Source organism: Nanorana parkeri, unplaced genomic scaffold, assembly GCF_000935625.1.
Source record: "Nanorana parkeri isolate BGI_ZX_2015 unplaced genomic scaffold, ASM93562v1 scaffold1061, whole genome shotgun sequence".
Taxonomy (NCBI): Eukaryota; Metazoa; Chordata; class Amphibia; order Anura; family Dicroglossidae; genus Nanorana; species Nanorana parkeri.
In genome coordinates, this window is record NW_017307329.1 from 358638 (window position 1) to 367909 (window position 9272).

Genomic DNA, 9272 nt, shown 5'->3' on the forward strand with positions numbered 1-9272 from the left:
ACATAATATATATGTATATTATACTATATCTTAAAAATTGTTAAATTGTTACTAAGAATTGCATACTAATAGGTCAGCACAGGGCTAGATGATAGTATATGTGATCACTTTAGGTGCTCTCACCACCTTTATAAAACAAGATGTTTAAATTTCAAGCTACACCTTACTAACATGTTATCATGCATGGAGGAAATTGTTATAGATCTGATAGGACTCAGAAACTGCTGAGGTACCCATGGACATTATATGACAGTCTCCAAATCCTTCCCTTTTGCCCAGATCTGGAGACAATCTGATGGACATTGAGCAATCACATTGTCATCTGATGGAATTACAAGTATGATTGCACGAGTATCTTTATTATAGTATTTATTTTGCTAAAACTATGTATTTACAATCCGCAGGAAAAAAAGAAGAAAAAGAAGGACAAAAAATAGTGTCTCGACCCTGGCCCTTACCTCTTTTACAATGTAACTCTTGTTTTATTGCATATGCAGTTTACGTCTGTTTTATATTGTGTTCTGTATTTAGCTGTTATGAGGTTCTAAATAAAAATAAAAACTTAAATTCTTACATTTGGTGTCATTTTAACATGATTGCATAGATAGCTGTAGTTAATAATGATACACAGAAGCCTAGAATATAGGCTTATATTCACATATATTCATTGCTTAGACAAAGTCCTCTGAGGCAGGAAGGTAAAGTGCTCCCTTTATGTTGGTGCTACAAAAAGGAACAAACACATTTTAAAAGTTTACATACAAATGGTAAAAAAGTAAAAATAACTAAGGGAAGATGATAAAGGAGTTAACAAAAAATTAGAGTTAACAGAACTAAAATGTTCAAGTTAATAAAAAATAGAGTTGGCTTAAGATTTTTCTGTGAGTTGTCACTTTGTAAAGGGGACTAGAAGGATGTTTCTGATACAAAGCATTTTATAATTTGGCACTACAAAAAAAACCCACAAGTTTTAAAAGGTTACATACAGGTAATAAAAAAATCACCAAAACAAGGGAAAAGGGAGAGCACATGACAGCTGGGCTGCGCTCTGTTCACCAGGGGTTCACAGAACTCCTGATACAGAGCAGGTGGCTGTCACGGACTAAGCTCTCTGTCAGTGAACCAAGAAACCAGACGGAAATTAAAGTGCAGGTAAAAAATAAAGGAGTTTATTGAAAGCGACAATAAACAAAAAGCAAAACAATAGGTAAATTCAAGCATAGTCGGAGCCGAGTCTGAGGTCAGGAGCCAAAGCGGGTAGTCAGCCGAGCCAGGTCTGGGAACGCAGAGAGCAGGATGTCATATGCAGGACTGGGCTAAGCCAGATGCTACTTCCACAGCGTCACCCAGGGTGCCTCTTCTGCCTCGGCCCAGCCATTCATATGGTGGATCTGAATAGGAGAATTGACTGTATTCTAGTTTTGGTTTATGGTTTGACACCATTGATGACAAAGAATCTCTATCATGAGCTGGCAGATCAAAAAAAATATTTTATGGAGAGCACAAAAATGCTATTTTTGTAAAAAAATTTTTAATGGACTATTGAGGGACGCAGAAATTCTTAGATTGTCGGATTTCTCCTGTAGGCGGCAGTATAACCCTATGTTTCTTAATGATCAAGCTGTGTACCTCAATGGACAAGAAAGAAAATAGGATTTTTGTATGCACAGTAAAATCCTTTTCTTGGAGTCCATTGAGGGACACAGCGTGATGATTATTAACCACTTCTGTGCCAGCATGTTGCATCCCCTTCATTACCAGGCCATTTTTCAGTTTTCAGCGCTGTGTAAGTTTGGCTGAGAATTCCTCCGTCACGCAACACTGTAACAAAATTAATTTTATACAATTTTCGGGGGACAAATAGAGTTTCTATTTTGGTATTTATTAACTTTTTTTATTTAAATTTTTACTGTATAAAGTAAAAAAGATAATTTAAAAAAAAAAAAAGCCTGTTTCTCTTACTTTCGTTTATAAACCGTAGCAAATATAAATGTCAGGACTGTATGAAAATCCCTGAAATGACACCTTCCTGGATCGGCTGTCACACGAGGCTGAGCAAGCTCGATCTCCTCTGACAGCTGACTCCTCCCCCACACCGCCAGTCTGGCCTCCTACGACAGCTGTCTCCGCCCCCACACCGCCGCTCTCTTAATCTGTCACAGGAGGCTTAAAGGTGCGGGGGGGGGAGATGCCGACTGCTCACAGCGTTCTCCTCCTCCTGCACCACTCGGCCTCCTGCAACAGTCTCTCTCCTCCCCCACTGGGACACAGATACAGAGCAGCACCCAGCAAGGAGGAGAGAAAGCAGGAATGCACCGCTATTTCGGCTGAAAGATGGCACTTTCAGCACTTTGCCAAAAGTGCCATTTTCGGGCCGAAATTCCGGTGCATCCCTACTTAAAAATGCATTCAAATACCTTAAGGGCTTGTTCACACCAAATCCGTATCAGATCTGCATGAGTTTCTGCACATGCTGTGCAGTATTTTTTGTCGCATTTTTGAGTGTTCCAGGGCGTTTGCATGCGTTTTTGATGCCTTTGCATGCATTTTGGTGCGTTCCAGAGCAGAAAAAATAGGGCATACTGCAGTTTTTGCACATGCTCTGGAACTTAACGCTGTGGTGTGATATAGGGCCCAAAAAACCATTGGAATACATTGGATGCATTTTTGATGCGGTCTGTAACTGCTCTGCATCTGCTCCGCACTTGGTGTGCACAAGCCCTAACTATTAACAAAAATGTATTTCATTTGTGTATCACTCGGCTTTAGATCCTTAAATTATCTCTGTATTGGTCCTGACACTGTCCTTCCTTCTGGAGGGTGGCTACTTTTGTTCCCCATGGTCCCTGTGCGTGTTGTAAAGTATCCAAGCTCGCTCCCATAGACTACAATCTCATGTTTAGTTTATTAATATGTATAGAGATTGTAGTCCATCACGGGGGCGAGCTTGGAGTGGTGACTACTTTACAACACACACAGGGACCATGGGGAACAAAAATAGTCACCCTCCAGAAGGAAGGACAGTGCCAGCACCAATTCAGAAATGATCTGAGGATCTACAGCTCAGTGATACACAAATAAGATACATTTGTGTTAATAGTGAAGGTACTTGAATGTATTTTTAAGATTTAACTACTGAGTTTAGTGTCACTTTAAAATGTGTATGCTTTACTAACACCTTTCACACTAACTTCCTGTATTGATTGAATGCATGATTACAGTTGTGTGCCAACATAAAGAAGCATATTGACGTTCCAGTGCAATAACAGTCCTTGCATACAAGACTATATACCGGTATTGACAAAGTGTATGATTAGATATTTCTGTGACAATGCGAACAAGCATACTAAAATTCAAGTCCAATAATACTGAGTTTTACACAAGATTTACAGTATATATACTAGAATTAAATTTTATGCCAATGTGAAAAAGTATATTCCAAGTTCCAAAGCAACGGTATTACCAACTGAAAAATACCTTATAGGTTATTAGGAGAGAGTTTGAAAAAATATTGTATGAATCTTTCTATGGTTAGAGTTGGACCATTGAATTAATATATGTATTGCTGATACTTTTACTGTAACTGAACTCTTACAACTATACTGTTGAAAGAGATGTTCATGCAGGGTTTTGATGGTTTTAAAGCCAAAATCCTGGAAAACTTTTTAAAATACCCCCTAGCACCCAAAAAACCCAATCTGGCTTCAATAATCAAGTAATCACCTCTATCCCTGTCCCTGTAGTTCCTATTTTTTGCCACAGGATGTCCTCAGCCTCTCAGGTTGAATGAAGCCCAGAATTTGGAATGTGTTAGGCCCCATTCACACCTATGCGTATTGTAATATGCGCGTCTGTCGCACGACCGTCACGCGGTTTTCTTACCGCGATTCGCGGTAAAAAAGCCGCGCGACCGTCGCGCGATTCCAAAGGCTACTTGGCAGTATACTAATGGAAAACGCCCTACAAAACGGACCAATACGCAGCAAAAAACGCTCCGGGACCTTTTCATGCGTGGGCCGTTTTGTAGTGCGTTCGGGACGGGCGGAAATACGGACAGGTGGGAACGAGGCCATTGACTACAGTGCTATTTATTTTTTTGACCGTTTTGTAGATCGTTCATCGAGCGTAGGACGCTCTACAAAACGGTCAGGTGTGAACCAGGCCTTAGGCTGGGCACACACCTTACAACCATCGCAAGACTTTTGTCTTGCGATGGTTGTAAGGTAATTTTAAAAACGTACGATCTGCCTATCTTGGACAGGCAGACCGTACTTTGATGATCGCAAGCCGTGCACCCCTGAGGGGCGGGCTTCCGATGACCGCAATGCCGTAGGGCAATGTGCGCTTGCGCACACCGGCCCGGCCGGCTTTTATCTTACGAACATGCTACACACCCGCCGAACATCGTACGATGCTCGGCGGGTTTTCGAGCATGTTCCTAAGATAAAAGTCGTACGACCTTACAGTAGTAGAGGTCGCACGGCTTCCACACAACTCACGATAATCGTACGATTGCGGGATTATCGTACGATTATCGCAAGGTGTGTGGGCACCTTTAGGGACAAATGCTTCTGTAATTCCAACTCAATAATTTAGAGTTCACATTCTAGTGACTCAGACGGTCTTAAAGACATAGGATCAGCATGAGAACTAGGAATCGAACATTTGCAGAATAAGTCTATAATGGCATACTCCATGTTTCTCTCAAGAAAGGCTTCCTCTATCAACAGATACAGTAATATGTTTTCCAGAAGATGCCAGAAGGGCAGCTTTGTACTAAAAAGCATAATAAAGCCTGCCTCTGGCCACCATCATTGTCATAGTATTATGGAGCTTATTATGTGTTTACCTCTGCAGTGTTCTCAGTTCATCTCTGATTTCTTCAGACAGCCTAAACACATTGCTTTCAGTTTTCATAGGATGGATTTATTTCCATCAATATATGTGCTGCATGTATGATAGACACCAGCACTGGTGCCTTGTCTTTGCGCTTGTCTATCATTGGCCATTCACAAAATACAACTTGTGGAGTGGAACACATTGCAATACAGAATGAAACACAGATTCCCCAACACATTTTCCAGCTAGTTAGTACAAAAAAGCCAATTTAAATAGTATACATCATTTTTATAAAGACACACAGTGGAGATCTTCAGCTGCCTGGAGAGATTTTGGACTTCTGGTGTATGGCTTCTGTACCTTTAAGGAGAGTGAGGCTACCTCCGAGACATACCTGCACTCCATTTATCCATTGCTATGTACAGTATGTCCCATGTTTAGAGTTATGAATCATACTTTAAAGAGGCGACTTGATGAAGTACTTTGGCTCTACATGTATTTAAAATATACAATATGCAACTAAGGGGGTTATTCACAAAAGGGTGAAGAGTTTGGAGAAGGCAGGAGAAATGAACAATCTAGGACAACAAAGCTGAACTGGAAAGTGAGCTGAATTGGAGAATGTTTTCCAAATAAGCTATGTTGTCCTAGATTGTTCACTTCTCCTGCCTTCTCCAAACTCGTCACCCTTTAGTGAATAACCGCCTAAAATGTTTGTTTTTGCCCTAAAATGTTGAAACAGTTTACATAGACTTCTTGTGCTGACTATCTGTAAAGTATGCTGGGAAATTTTTGTACTGTTCTGTGGATTGGCCTGCCCATGTGCACCTTCTCCTTTTGATAGTGATAAAGAGATCTGAGCAGTTTCCATTGCTGTTTACATTGCAATACAGAACCAAGGCCTTCTCCCACCTGCCTGGTCTGCTTGTTGGGGAGTCGTTCATGTTGTCGGGAGACTCACAACTAGCCACAGCGTTGCTTCCATTGTTTCCCTCATTCCATTGTTTCCCTCAAGAAGATTTTCCCTAACTACCCAGTGACATAACAAAAAGTGAGGGAAAATGTATGTGTTAGATGGCAAGATTGCAAATAAACAATCAAAAACCAGTTGTCACGATCTGGGATCTCCAGTAGCTGAAACAGCAGGCAAATTTGTGGTGAAACAGGCCGGGTTTGGTACACAAGCAGACGGTAGTAGTATAGGAGCAGGCAGAAGTGTAGTCAGAGATCAAGCCGAGGTCAGTAGCCAAAAGTATCAGGTATGAAGCAGAAGACGATGAGAGTAGTCGGTAAAACAGCAGCAAAAGATTGGTACACGGGTAGCAGTATGATTGTATTGTATCACAGAAGGAGCAGGAATCAAGATATTGGCAGGAGCACAATGATCTGGCAAACAGGAAGTGCAGAGGCATGGCTTAAATAGGAAGTTCAAGGGAGGAGCAAGGAGTTCAGAGCACAGCAGAAACTAGGTCTAACTGAGGACTAAACAGGAGATCAGCAAGGGGAAGTTGCTGTCCATGGTTCTAAGGTGTCTCAGCAGGTAGAACCACTGCCAGCTACAGTGGAGGTCCTGGGTTCAGAGCCGGTTCCTGACATCAGTAGAACTTCTAACCATTTTCCTGTATATCAAAGCATCCTTGCTCTTCATCAGGTACATGTATAATTAAACAGGTTAATTGATCTAATTAAAAAAAAAAAAACATTAAAAAGTGGAAGCTGCACAAGCACAGCGTCATATATACCTCCCACTTCAAACCCCATATCCATTCATAAACTTTAATAAAAAAGAAAGGGTAATATTGTAAAAGTTATATAATAAAATGCAGAGATACAAAATACCAAACATCAAACAAAAATCATCACTGTCTTTTCTTCTGGGGGGTGGCTACTTTTGTTCCCCATGGTCCCTGTGTGTGTTGTAAAGTAGCCACCGCTCCCAGCTTGCTCCTATGATGGACTACAATCTCAATACAAAACAGTAAACTAAACCTGAGATTATAGTCCATCACGGGAGTGAGCTTGGAGCGGTGACTACTTTACAACACACACAGGAACCATGGGGAACAAAAGTAGCCACCCTCCAGAAAGAAGGAAAGTGTCAGCATGAATTCAGAGATGATTTGAGGATCTACAGCTGAGTGATACATAAATAAGGAACAGTTTTGTTAATGGTTCAGGTACTTGAATGCATTTTTAAGATTTAACTCCTGAGTTTAGAGTTGTGCCTAGGGCAGTGCAATATCTGATTTTGGCCCTGTTTAAATGTCTTGAAAGCGTATGTTATCAACTACCTGCAGCTGAGGGAGAGTCAGGATCTAAAGTGCCCCTGTTTTCTAAAACAGGGGCTGCAGGAAGGGAGGCTTGAGGATTTGTAGTATGATTGTTTGGTTTACTTTATTTTGTTTGGTACTTTATAAATGTATTATGAGCCTAAAATCATAACAAGCTATGCCAGTTTGTAGTTTAAAGCTGAACACCAGGTAAAAATATTTATTTATACTTACATATTGTATACCTGGGAGGGCTTTGTCACGATCACAGAATGGCTAGTATTCATTGATAAAAATACTAGGAGGGGGATTTATCAAAACTGGAGCAGACAGAATCTGGAGCAGCTGCCCATGGCAACCAATCAGCTTTTTTCTTTTATTTTCAAATCTTAACTGAACAAACTGAAGAGAGAAGCTGATTGGTTGCCATGCACAACTGCTCCAGATTCTGTCTGCACCAGTTTTGATAAATTGCCCCTGAGGCGTTCCCTAAATGGCCCCCGGTGTTTTCGCAGCAGAAGTGAATCTGTGCAGGACCCAAAAGGTCACTGTAAAGCACCGTAGTAGCGCAGGCTACTACAATGTTTTATAGGATACCCGTGGCCATACCAGGTATAAGATATGTATACTTACATTGGGTCAAGCTGAACCATCGTAAGTACATATAAATATTTATACCTGGAATTTAGCTTTAATTACACCTTTAATAATCTCTGGAAATATACTTCTATGTACCGCTTCAGACGACAATAGCTTAGTTATGACAACATCAGCAACAGCGGTACAAGCTACTGTGAAATAAAATATCTTTGTGTCTCTTTGTGTCTCTACCAAGTATATAAACTTCCTTGTTGCCTTTCTTCACCTTAAACATACAAAACTAAAACAATTAAACAGAAGTTAAAAAACATAAATCTGAAAGTTTATTTATATAATAAAATGACTTTCCTGCTATGTGCCATTGGCTGTATGCATTCTCTAAACAACACACTAGCAAAATACATCTGGTGAAAAGAAAGTACCTGAAAGGCATGATAGATGAGACCGAAAAGTAGGTAGCAATATACTAGGGAAGTGATTGTCCCTTTAGTGCACATGAAATTTGTCCTTTGAGTTATAGTCCTTCATACAGGAGAATGATGGATCAGCTTTATATCGTTAATGCCCGAATACCTTAAATTAGTTCTAAAACTTTGTGCAAAGATGTGATATATTAGATCTGAATAAAATAGAGCCTCACCATGTTTTAAGCAGCATTACTGTCCCAACTGCCTTCTGTAGCATTGATAACTACTGTATGTCTTGGCCTATGTGGACGTACTTGTTCAGTAGGTGGATTCACTTGAACTTTGGTAATATTTTTTTTATAAATTCTTTATTTATGAGTTTTTCCAAGTTATAGAAAGACAAACACTACAGAAAATACAGATAAGAGTCGTACAGATCATACATAAGGCATTTCAGAGAAATTCTCAAGGATTAGTCGGCAAACATGGGTTTGTCAACGCTAGCTGGCGTAGTTTGCCCCTGCATACCATATATAGATTTGTGAGCGCTAGGCCCATAGTCTATACTTAGAATCGGGAGTGAGGTAATGAGAATGAGATAAGAAAAGAAAGGGGGAGAAAAGAGGAAAAGAGGGGTAGGAATAGTAGAAAGGGTGGGGGGCAGGGAGGGGATCGCAGATAAGTCTCATCGAGCCTACAGAGTTTCCTATCGTGACTGGTATGTGGCCCAGTCGTAGGATAAGAGATCGGTATACTAAAGTGAACTCGCATCTCCACTCCAAGTAGGCCTAATGTCACCAAAAAACGACCGTGTCGTGATCATCACACCCCCCCTAGTAGGGTTGCATATTCTGGAGATGTAATGAATACTGTCCAGTAGAACCATGTGCGATTGAACTGAGTAACCCTGTGACTGGCAGAGGCCAAGAGATCCTCCATCCTGTAGATCTCTCCCACCTTCGCCAGCCACAGTGAGATCGGAGGTGCAGATGTGCGCTTCCAGTACAGTGGTACGCACATTTTCGCTGCACTGAGTAAGTGCACTAGGAGGGACCTCCTGTATCTGCGAAGCGGCATGAGAGCTAGATGCAGGAGGTATTCAGCCGGATCGGACCCCAAACTAACCCCTGTCACCGTGTGGCACACCTCCGCTACC

At 41.0% G+C, this 9272-nt stretch overlaps 1 long non-coding RNA gene across 1 annotated transcript in view; it reads left to right on the forward strand.

Moving 5' to 3' along the window:
* The window catches only part of LOC108796133, a 2297-nt gene extending 1792 nt beyond the window's left edge, over positions 1 to 505 (forward strand). The window contains exon 2 of the long non-coding RNA XR_001941786.1: positions 405 to 505. This is a non-coding gene — a long non-coding RNA (uncharacterized LOC108796133). The remainder of the gene's footprint in view (positions 1 to 404) is intronic.
* Positions 506 to 9272: the final 8767 nt, after the last annotated feature.